General features: G+C 31.9%; 1 protein-coding gene across 7 annotated transcripts in view; it reads right to left on the reverse strand.

Moving 5' to 3' along the window:
* The window catches only part of LOC148598721 (trace amine-associated receptor 4-like), a 48,321-nt gene that overhangs the window by 18,840 nt on the left and 16,744 nt on the right, over positions 1 to 12,737 (reverse strand). The window contains exon 2 of one of the 7 annotated variants that reach the window (XR_015918394.1): positions 5,881 to 6,516. The exons of the other annotated variants lie outside the window; for them this stretch is intronic. The gene's annotated coding sequence lies outside the window, so the exon portion shown is untranslated. Of the gene's footprint in view, positions 1 to 5,880; positions 6,517 to 12,737 lie in introns of those variants that run through there. 7 annotated transcript variants of the gene reach the window in all.

Below are 12,737 nucleotides of genomic sequence, written 5' to 3' on the forward strand. Positions count from 1 at the left end.
AACATAAGATAGATCATAAATGTTTCTGACCATGCTGCGCAAACAGTGACTTTGATTCGAAATATTCTGGTTTCAGTATGATGGCAACAATTATAAAGCCTATCAACTGAATATAAATTGGAATTGTTTTTCTTCAGTTAGCTTTTGATTGGCAGTTTCAGATTTTTCATTCAACGTTTTTAATATATATTGTTTAATTTTCATTTTATGAAAGTCATATTTTTGATTGCATGTGCTCATTCCTTAATAGAATTATCTGATTAATAATAAATCAAGTCGAATTTATATTACAAACTGAGCGTTTGCATGCCGTGACCGATAGCGTACCAACGCTTAAATTTATATTTTCATTGCCTGTCACCCTTCATTTATGTCTAAGGACTGAAATTAATTGCTTCTCAAAGAATATATTGCAATTTACATTTTGTTGAACAATTAGCATTTTGTTTCGTTTATTATGACTTTCGAAGTAGTGCAAATCACTAAAGAAACCTAAGGCATAAAAGTTGTTCATACGTTATATTATATGTGAATGATATCGAATTCTTTGTACACGAGAATGTTTGATTTATCGTATATATCCTGCCTTTCATGAGTCCGATACAGAGTAACGGAATTTTAAAGTGTTAATTCTTAATTTGCAGTTCCCGAGGTTATTTACGAACCAAGTAGTCAGACTAATATGACCCCGAATTATATCATATAATATTTATCAAAATTTTCAGTATAACAAATAACAAAATGACAACAACAAAAAAGCTCAGGATTATTCCGTATATTGCAAATGATAGAACTTTTTGATGACATATTTGTTTTCCTATTTCAATACTTTTGATTATGAGCACTTCTTTTCGGACAATTATTGTGAGGGGATTTAGATCTTCTCGTGTATTTGATTATAATGCTGCTAGTGCCAAATGACTTCTTGAAACATGCACATCATACCGAAATTTGCAAAATTGATATGATTGATATACTGTTATTTACTACAATTCATCTAGTACAATGAATCAACGACATCTCACAATCGAAACGAACATTGAGATGCCGAGAAAGTGATATCATTCAGTATGATCACATTTGTCAAGGTTGAGACCGATGGAACCTAACATGTTCACTATATATACGACAGACAAAAATAGTTGCAAAAGGCGGACATAACTCAAGAAGAGCTTATCATCTGCTTAATTGGAAAATGAAATAAGGATTTTTTTTTACTGAACATCAGATGTATTCTAAAGACAATATCTTAAACCTGCAAGAAATGATTTATTACTTCTGCAAATTACCAGCTTTACATAACATTTCACAAAGAGTAATTTAGCAAATAAATTAAAACACGATAATACCATAGTTAGATTTAGACGATACAATGTGAACTTAATTGAAAACTTAACCGTTTATGTGAAATTGATACATTAATGGGATCGTTCAAAATTATGCTTTTAACAATAAAATCAATTAAAAAAAATAAAGGGCCATGAATTAGTGACAATGTACAATGTACTAACATTTAGGCAGTTTGTCGATAAATAGCTAATGTTCCCTTTTTTTGTCTTAGTACTGAATAACCAAAAAATCAAACATTTTTTCTAGTCGATTTTAAGATCTTGTCGCATATAGTGTTGTAACAACAGAGCACATAATAACATTTGTAATCTTAGTTGTACCAGTTGTGTAGTCTTACACATACATGTAGTTGACTACTGTTGCACCTATTTTGACCTTTTTGCCCAAGACACAACTTCCATCACAACTATTTTGGCTACTGTATATTCAAGATATTTGTAATGCCTGTACCAAGTCAAGAAGGTTGTGTGCATTTCCTGTCCTGTTTTTGAATTTGCTGTTTTATGTATTACTTGATATTTTCCTTCGTTTTGCGATACATGCTTACAAGTTCCATATTTTGTTATTACCCTAATGATAAAACAGCATGCGCATGTATCATTTACAAAGGATAAAATAAAAACAAAAACAAGTTTTTAAAATTATTGAGTGCTCTACACATTTAATACGATCTGGTTAGTTAGGTTCTATTTTAAATTTAGAAAAAGGGCACTTTGTTTATGCACATATCAATTATATAATATCAAATGAGGCAGATGCAATAAGACATTGATACCAGTTAAATAAGCTGTCTACCTTAGAATCATTTAAACATGAAAATCATTTAAGATTTGAAAAATTCTGTTTGGATTTTACATAGACGTGAAAGAGTAACCAAGGGAATCAAGGTTATAGCGGTAATCAAAAGAATGCAATCCAGAGACACAGACCAGACATGGAAAACAGAAATTCACAACAAAGAACATAAAGTAACTAAAATCATACATACAAAGTAACAAAAGTAAATGAGCAACTCGGACTCCACTAAAAACTGGGAGCAGGTGGACCAGTAGGATAAGCGTCATCTGCTTTTCTAGAAACACCCGCAGAGTTGCTCATAAAAAGTCAAGTCCGGGATAGACAAACGAGGAAAGGAAAACTATGACCCGTTGAATACATCAGTTTTCATGGTGCTGATGGACACACCATAACGATCCATGAGTTCATGATGACGACCATAAAACTTCTGTAGTGATGACTTCAATCTTGTAGCAACAAAACCCTGTTCCAGAAGCCTATTCGTTAGAGTTCTAGCGCGATACAAAAAGTCTGCGTACTTTCGGCAAGCTCTGGTATAACGTATTAGTTGTGATATGAACACTCCATATTCAGGAGCCGAAGGGATGTTGCCACATATGAAAGGAAAGTTAACAATTCTGAATGAAAAGACATCACGTTTGTCGTAAAGTTTGGTCAATAGTTTTCCTTTACCATCGATTTCTAAGTGTAGGTCAAGATATGAGGCTGACTTCACAGTGTCTGTAGTATCCTTTATCTCAAGTTCTTTTGGGTAGATGCGATGTATCAATCCCCGAAATTAGGATTGTTTAAAAATAATACGTCATCTATATAGCGGAAACTGAGATTGAAGGATCTAGCCAAACGATATTTTGTCTTCCAGGTCAGATCAGCTATACAATCAGCCTAATAAGAGTGATGGATTAGGTCAGCAAGTAGATGAGCACAATTTGTTCCCATTGGGATGCCAACCGTTTGTTGAAAAACGCGTCTACCACACTGGACAAATATGTTGTTGATTAAAAATTCCAGCATTTTGTAAACATCTTCCTCTGCATATTTGGAAGACGATTTGGAATTATTTCTTACAAAGTATGAGGAATCTCTACCAAGAACTATATATTTGTATCTAGGTGTACCATCTTTTTTGGAAAAACAACGATGTGTAATGTTTTTAAGTCGGGATTTTAACTGCGTATGGGGAATAAAAGTATACAGTGTTGAAAAATCATAGGTTTTAATGCTATTATATTCAGATAATAGCGTTGAACTGATTGTCTCCAAAAGATCTTTCGAATTTTTCAGGATCCACATTGAATTAATACCACTACGGGAGTAACAAGTGTTGTGGTAGGACTGTAGACCCTCTATGACAGTTGTGAGTATAGAAGTTAAAAGTTTTGAAAAAGGTTTGGTGGTACATTTTGCAGATCCAGCTATGAAACGTTGTTTGTATGGATTCTTGTGAAGTTTAGGAATCCAGTACATAGACTAAATCTCAATCATCGTCCTTGGTAGAGAGACCAAAAGACGATAGTACATATTTATGGTTTTCCACAATTTCTTCTTGGAGAGAGTGGTAGCAGTGTAGGTCATATCACTGCTATTATTTTCTACGTCTACCTCTGATAATAAACATTGGATATAAAACGTTTTGCAGACAAAAACAATGTTATTTCGGGCTTTGCCTGCTGGTGAAAAAAAGTCTTGGTTGTAGCACATTTTCAATGAAGCGCGCCAGTCAACGCTATTACAAACCAATTAGAACACAAAAATTGAAACTTTAAATTCTTATATTTCCATTTGATGTTGTTTATATTTTATTTTTAATCAATAAATGTAGTTCATTTGATTTACTCACATGTTTTAACATAACTTTCATGCTAAATTCAATTAACATGAACTACATGTGAAAGTTCACGCGGATTTTACATTATCTCTGTCACAAATACTATCTGCTCAATTCTTGCGCAATACATGTAATCTTGAATTATTTTGAAAAAAATTGCTTCATGTATTTGCGAGAAAAAATATTTAAATAGCAGCTTCCTTTAACATGAAATATCTCTCAATCTTCCACCTCTTTTTCTTTTAAATTTCGTTTCAAGGACCATTTAATTAAATAATGAAATTTAATGTTCAATACAGATATGAATTAGGCTATCTTACATAAACAATAACTATATTTGTTTTCCAGAAAAAATATCACAACTCTTAATATGTCTATGTTTTTTTTTTAAGGTTGATTAATATATAATTACATAAATGAACACTTTGAATACATTTATCAGCATAGCATACATAAAATTAACAAAAACAAAACAAAAAATGAACAGGAAATTAGCTAAACACATAAAAAGTACACAATTTAGTCAGACAGATTACTAAGTATCATTAGCATCAAGTATAAATATCGGTCCTGCATAAATGTAAGAAAAAAAAAACACATATTAAGCAGCTAGACCTACTGTTATAAATCATTGGTATGTTTGTATTCAGCATTTTACATCATTGTCATGTAAGCATTAAAATAATTTGGACTCTGTTTCAAATGAAAGGTTGATAGGCTTTGGAAAATTAAATATGATAAGAACATATCACTGATTTCATGAGTTATCCCCTTGGTTTACCTCCTTAAACATTCATTGTTTATTTCATTTAGAAAATTTATACGATTTCTTTTTGCAGAGATGAATGAAACATTACTGTGAAGTTCTTTCACAAGTGAAGGAAATCGATGAAGTCAAAAAGATACGACGCTTTTTTCTCCTTAAAACACAACAATTAACTTGCATTTTACCTCTGAACTGTCATTGGTCCCCTACTGGTCACATCAGCACTCGGCAAATGTTCACGCCCAAATACGATCGAAGAGCGATATACTTTGATTTTTATAGATATATGTTAATTGACTAAAAATATAACTTTTTTTTCAAATTTCTTACTGAATAATGCAGCTTAAAAAAAACGAAACATTTTCTAATTTCGTTTTTAGAAAACTGTTAGTGTCAAATCCATTCATACATCGACGGTGTTAAGTTTGGTAAGCTTATATGGTCTGAGTATATTATTACATTTAATACGGACCGATACATCTGTGTATGTTTGCGATTGGACATTAAGTAGTCAATTCAATTTGATTTGTAAGGTGTATTTTAGATTAGCTGAAATAATTATAATTTATTCAAACGTGATTTAAAGATTAAAAGTCCTATTTTGAACGTTAGGTTTGTTCGGTTGTGTTCGAAAAGAACATAATTGAGTCTATCATAAAGTTACAAGCTTCTTGCGATTCTCAGTGTGTTTAAACATACTTTATTTGCTCATAAACCAACAAAACTACTATATGATCATGAAAATGGGCTAAAATATGAATTTTTTTCAGATATCCTTCAAATCAATTCATATCATATTGCTGATATATTTGACCAAATTGCTTTACCAAACTCTTTGTAGGATTATATATCATCGGTTAGATACCTATATAAAAAGCGAAATTCATATACTTCCATTTGTAACATTTCTTATATATCGACAGTACCCGGATGATTTTAGTCAAATCACTTATCTTATCAATGATTAGATATATATATATATAACGTCTCAGATTGTGACGACTCTATTCTCTACACTGCTCCATCGGATCAAATTGATACAGGGAAGATAACGTAAACTTATAGAGTTTTTGTTGTTCCCTCCGCGGGACTCAAACTCGTATCAATTTAATGGAGTAGTGTAGAGAATAGAATCGTCACATTCTGAGACGTTGTATAATATTGATTTGTTGTGACATGCATCATTAATTTGATCCTTTATCCTACATAATAACACCTAGATGAACTGTCCCGTACTACCATACATCGTGTACTAAGTTACAGCCCTAGATTAATCCTACGAGGAGGAATCACCCGGCCAGCGAAAGCTATATTTATATAGCCTAGCTGGCCGAGTGGTCTAGGGCGCTGGACTTAGTGCAGGCGGTGTTGCAATGGACGTCATAGCGGTACGAGTTCGAGTCCCGCGGAGGGAACGACAAAAATTTGCTTCGTTAATTTGACAGTTCTAACATCGTTGGAAATTTTTCAGACCCTTCTATATATATATATATATATATACACTATTTAAAACAGATGTTAAACAGGTAAGAGGGATTGGTCCTTTAACGCACGGTTACATGTAAGAAACTATGCTGGTATATATAATGATTGATAAATATATTTTTTTTTAAAATTAATTGGTATACAACGGCTGCGTACATGCTGTCTCCTATGTATAACATGTACAAGATTTTTCGGTATCATAGAGTTATAGTCAACTTTGAATCATCTGTTTCAATCTGTCGTTAGCAAACGTGCAGATATGTAGTCAATTCCACAATAACTTCTTGCTCTGAAAGTAGTCAAAAAATGACGTGGTGGATGAAAATAGAGTTGTGATCAAATAGTCAGTTGTTTTCTTTCAAAGTCACAAAAAAGATTTCCTTGAATAGAAAAACTCAATTGTTATGTTTCTAATTGTTATTGCTAAATGAATGGTATTTACTGTACATAATTTATTGGCAATATCATTATTTTTCGATAAATTTGTTAAGCTCTGCGATTAAAAATGGCAGTTTTATAATGCTAGAAAATTATTAAAAAAATATATAAGTTAGAATACGTCTAGGCACACGTTATATGTTTTCAGTGTACGTATTTTTAAGAATCATGCAAAATGGGAATAATAAGAAACATGCATGCCAAAGCCCCACCGGTTTGACAATAAAATGTCACACAAAGATGCTTTCTTTTTTGTTAAATACTTAAATTTAACTTTAAAAATTGTGAGTTTGTTCATACCATTTTTCAACCACTGCCTGATACTTGCAAAAACTGACACTTAAAAATCAGAGTAATTTGTTATTATATGCTTCTCCTTGTACAAACGAAATTATTTTGCGTAAATATGCACATGTACCTTTGAATATTTTTTTCAGGGAATTCTAAGAGGAAATTTGTACATTTTAAAAGAATTTTGAATGAACTTAAACACAAATTCGTTTTAAAAATGGTTTTGATCCCACATATTGCTGACGTTTTGTACGTTACGAATCGTTTGTGTCATTCTTTAAAGCAGACAAACTAGAATATGGAATTTGAAGCCGGGTTCCTTGTTGTGTTTATACTATTGCTGATCACGGTATCATATAAAATAACTCAGCGTTCTGATTATAACTTCTTTTACGCATTAGAAATCAGAGGTTCGGTTTTATAGTATGATGAATATTAGTTTCACTTTAAGGATTCACTTGAAAGTAATTATAGACCTTTTGTGCTATAGTTTTGAGAAAACTCAAATAGAAAAATAAATACATTAATTATTAAAAAAAACTCCGTACTTTTGACGTTCTCTTATGTGTTTGTATTGCTTATCGGGCATGCAAACTTTATATGTTAAAACATATCGAAACAAATGTATGATTTTTTTTCTCCCTAAACCTCGTGTTTTTTCTTCCCTTTTTTTGGTGTACGATATAAATGCTCAGCCTATTATTTAAAACAACAAGTAAATGAAAGTATGTGATAACCATTGTAGTATGTCCTTAACTGGAATTCATCTGATTTTTGTGCATATAAGGGAGATAAAAAACTGACCATTTTAATACTATACTATTTATAATAGGTCTTACATTTTTACCGTAGAATAATTTTTGTAATTGGTAACAATTAAAATCACCATTTATTTAAATATCTATTAACATTTCTTTTGTAATTATCATTCAAAATAATCCATGATTTATTAAATAAGCGACTGTTTACTAATGGTTGTCTAGTGTAATTAAATATTCTCAATTACAGGATTACGTCTTGATAGCGATCATAATAACATACTGTCAGGGGATAGGATATCTTCTAAAATGGACATATGCATAACTATATAGAACAATCAAGTATGATCAAAAAATAATAATGAAAAGATATTGATAAGCCATACCGTTGTTTAAAACAAAACAATTCTATTGAAATGTGATGCTCTAACTGTGATTGTTAACGCTTTTTAATAGAAATCCATTTGAAAACTTTTTGGAAGCAATTTATATGTATAAACAGGCATCGACAGGCCTTAAAAAATCATATCATATTCCTTTGAAGCGTTCCATGGTTCAAAAAAAGAATTACATAATTTGTTTTATTGTTTTTCCAAAAAAGGTGGTATACCTAGATACAAATATATAGTTCTTGGTAAAGATTCCTCATACTTTGAATGAAATAATGCCAAGTCATCTTCCAAATATACCGAAGAAGATGTTTACAAAATCCTGGAATTTTTAATCGACAACATATTTGTCCAGTGTGGTAGACGCGTTTTTCAACAAACGGTTGGCATCCCAATGGGAATAAATTGTGTTCATCTACTTGCTGACCTAATCCTTCACTCTTATTAGGCTGGTTTTATAGCTGATCTGATCCGGAAGAAATAATATCGTATAGCTAGACCTTTAATCTCAGTTTTCGCTATATAGATGACGTATTATCTTTAAACAATCCTAATCGGGGATTTGATACATCGCATCTACCCAAAAGAACTTGAGATAAAGGATACTACAGACACTTTAAAGTCAGCCTCATATCTTAACCTACACTTAGCAATCGATGGTAAAGGAAAACTATTGACCAAACTTTACGACAAACGTGATGTCTTTTCATTCAGAATTCACAACTCATACGTTATACGAGAACTTGCCGAGACTACGCAGACTTTTTGTATCGCGCTAGAATTCTGACAAATAGGCTTCTAGAACAGGGCTATATTGCTATAAGATTGAAGTCATCACTATAAAAGTTTTATGGGCGTCATCAGAAACTCGTGGATCGTTATGGTGTATCCATCTGCGCCATAAAAACTGATTTGTTCAACGTGTCATATATTCTGCTGGATCCTCCTACTTTTGTTTTCATACGAAAACCATATATGCATTGTTGTTTTACATCAGCACCATGAAAACTGATGTATTCAACGGGTCATAGTTTTACTTCCCTCGTTTGTCTCCCCCGGACTTGACTTTGTATGAGCAACTCGGCTGTTGTTTCTACAAAAGCAGAGGACGCTTACCCTACCAGTACACCTGGTCCATGCTCCCAGTTGTTAGTGGAGTCCGAGTTGCTCATTTGCTCGAAAACAGAAAAGAAAAACAAAAGAAATTTTAACTCACAATTCCTTGCAATTTTTATTCAATAATTAAACCAAACTCATTTTCTAAAGTTTGTTACAAAAACAGTTTTGTTAGTGATACTATGTCACATACTATGCAGAATATCTTTACATTATATAGTTATCTTCAGTTATCTTTTTTTTTAAGTTGGATTCTCATTCTGTTATAAATGCAATAGTTCATAGAGCATGACTCTATCTCATCGATGTGCTATAATATCATGTCGAACATCATGATGATTATATGAAATTTTTATTCCTGATAATAGATATTACTCCTGTTCGGCATGAATGAAATGCGATTGAGTGATATTTTGTAATTGGACATCCCTAAAATGATACAATTAGAATAATGTTGTTGATTTGTTACTGATTATTTCTACTATCAGCACATGACCTTTACTTTAGTTGATAGGAGCAGGTTATTTTGTGCATTTATAAGCCAAAAAAAAAAATGAATACTCCTTGTTTATCTTCTTTATTTTTGATCCTGAGTGAATATGAATTGATATAATTCCTTTCTTACTTACTGCGAAAAAATGAACTTTGATTCTTAGGTGTTACAAATAAAATCACATTGTTGCGTATAGCTATAAGCGTGTACCGAGATTCATCAACTGGATAAAATTTCAATTCGAAATACATAAGTTGAAGGTTTTATCTATCGAATAAATTTGGAAATGGTAGCAAATGTGTTCGACACTGTCTGTCTGGATTTACACCAAACAAAGTAATCCCAACGTGCCGATTTCAATTCTTCACATGCATGATATGGAACAGATGTTCCAGATATCACTTTCTTGAAGGAAAAAAAACCCTTTATGTAAATAAAAAAAGAAAAAAAAAGACCTCACCATTTACATACACCAAACTAAACCTTTTCCTTGTGAAATGAACTATTACATGCCAACAAGTTTTAAAGGCAAATAGTTAACAACCTTGCAGACAAAACGTGTTCTATCATCATCATTTATGTTCATACCTTATGCGCTATTTCAAAGGTAAACTATCTGCATTTTTGACTTTAAATACCTTTAACAAACGTTCCATCTTTGTACACTAATCATACATAACCAACAGTATTGATAATATGAATAAAGCTATGAAGTTTCTGACCATAGGTCTAGTCCATGACAATAAGTAAAATCAATCATGTGTATAAATATTGATAAGGATACAATGAGGACTAATGAACTCTCATCATGTAGATTGTAATCGGAAAAATTTTATTTTCAGGTTTTAAGGTTTTGGTAAAATGGGTAAGGCAACACTCAATCAAATGCTTCAGAACCAAAACAAAAAAACAAAAGCAAACAAACAAGCAAAAAATTAAACGGATTTTTTAATATTATTAATTTACGTCATGACATTTTGTGGACAATGCATACCCTAGCATAATGAATAAACAAATACTACAGGTTGCTCGATTAGACACTTTTTTTTTACTTTGTTTTATCTATTTTTCTTTTTATTGTTAGTTTCAAGGCTTACATTTACAATCGCTTTTTCAAGTTTCATACCAATTTAATTAAAAAAATGGTATGCAAAGTAGCAATCATTGATTCTCGGGATTGAAGCATGCATTCAGATATGTTGAGGTATTAATGCATTAAGATGATATAAATACTAATAATACTTGCCGTATATGTACATAACCTATGTTGTTAATCAGATCGTAAAGTGCTTGGATTAATTTTGGCAATGATATTACACAGTCAACGGAATTTACATAGTTATCATTTACTTTGAATTTCGTAAAAAAAAAATCGGAAAACTTATTCTCTTGAAAAACAGAGAATAAGAGTTGAATTGAGTTTCATCATGAGCTTACTATTGCGTTAAGGTGGCAACCATTCGTTTAGGGGGAGGAGCGTAAACTAGAATAAAGGGAATTATTAACACTTAAGGGTCACATAACTAAATGTGTATAATAACATATTCTGTTATAGCAACTAAAAGCTTTTACCCCATCGGGTCACACCTGTCACTACGTCTAAAACAATAGCATATGAGTGACGATTGCTTGACTTGGAATCAGAAGAATGTGATTGACTATAGAGACATGTATATCCGCGGTACGTTGATTATCCTAGCTTGGATAAGAAAAAGAAACATTCAACTTGGCAAGTCGGATTAAAAACAAGCGTGATCTATTCGATTTCTCATTGTGTGCTGCATTAGAATGCATGGACTACCATCAAAAGGACATAAAATCAATCTCAATGCATCAATTAATTATTCACAACATTCTTTCATCTTGATTCGAAGGAACAACACCATAACACTTGACGAGGTTCCGTTAACGTGTTAGAAAATTTTGAATTAAGGAAGTAGACCTAGGATAAGGGACACAACTCATAAAAATCATTGGAACGTTTGTATTCAGCATTTTACATCAATCTCACGTAAGCATCTAAGTAACTTGGACAGATTTCATTCTTTTTCAAAGGAAAGCTTGAAAGGCTTTGGTGAAATTGAACATGATACAATCATATCACTGATTTAAAGAGTTATGTCCCTTACCCTAGGTCTACCTCCTTAAGATTGCATAATAAAAATAATAGGAGATGATGTAAGATTTCTTATGAGACAGTCATCCACAGAAGCCAAGCAACGAATACGTAAACGTATACCCAGACGGATTTAATAATGGACAAAACTTATACCATAAAGTAAATTGTAAACAGCCCTAAATAAACGACGTGAATCAATTCATAAAAGACGAAAATCGGCCTTCTTCCTAGACAAAATGTAAAATGTAACAATGAACATAAAAAATGACACTTACAAACACTGCACTGCATGTTCCTGGTTTTGGACAGGCACATATATGTAAAGTATGTTGCGCGGTTAAACATGTTCGTGGGCGCTCAGCCTTCTACGTAATATGGGACACTGGTGGAACAATACAACAATACAACGAACTATAAAAATCTGTTACATTCGGGTTTAACTATACACATCAATACATCTTACAAACACTTACATTATTAAATCAAAAGACAACAAGCTGTATCTACCTCGAAATGGTACTTGCTTTTTATGTTAGCAAGTTCAAAATTCACACTTACTTGTCTTAAAGAATACTTTTTACAAGCATCTTGAATAAAGACAAATAAAAAGTACTTAGTTTTAATTACGCTTTTTGCAAGAAAAAATGCAATTGCACAACGTTAAGGAATTTTAAGTACGACCTCACATATTGAAACCTGTTTTGAAACAAATGTATTTGTTAGTCAAACGGTAAAATAACTAATTAGCTATACGTATTTTAAACGATACATATTATATTAACAATAAGAACAGTACTATTCGGTATTTACCTCATTTTTTTATTAGTTTAGTTTAGTTCTTTTTACGTTTGCTTATTTTTTCATATTTTTTGTACTGTTCTGACTACATATTTTTATCGAATTTAG

The sequence above is a fragment of the Perna viridis genome, chromosome 14, assembly GCF_037379345.1.
Source record: "Perna viridis isolate PV_CMFRI_1.1 ecotype Kerala chromosome 14, ASM3737934v1, whole genome shotgun sequence".
NCBI classification, from domain to species: Eukaryota; Metazoa; Mollusca; class Bivalvia; order Mytilida; family Mytilidae; genus Perna; species Perna viridis.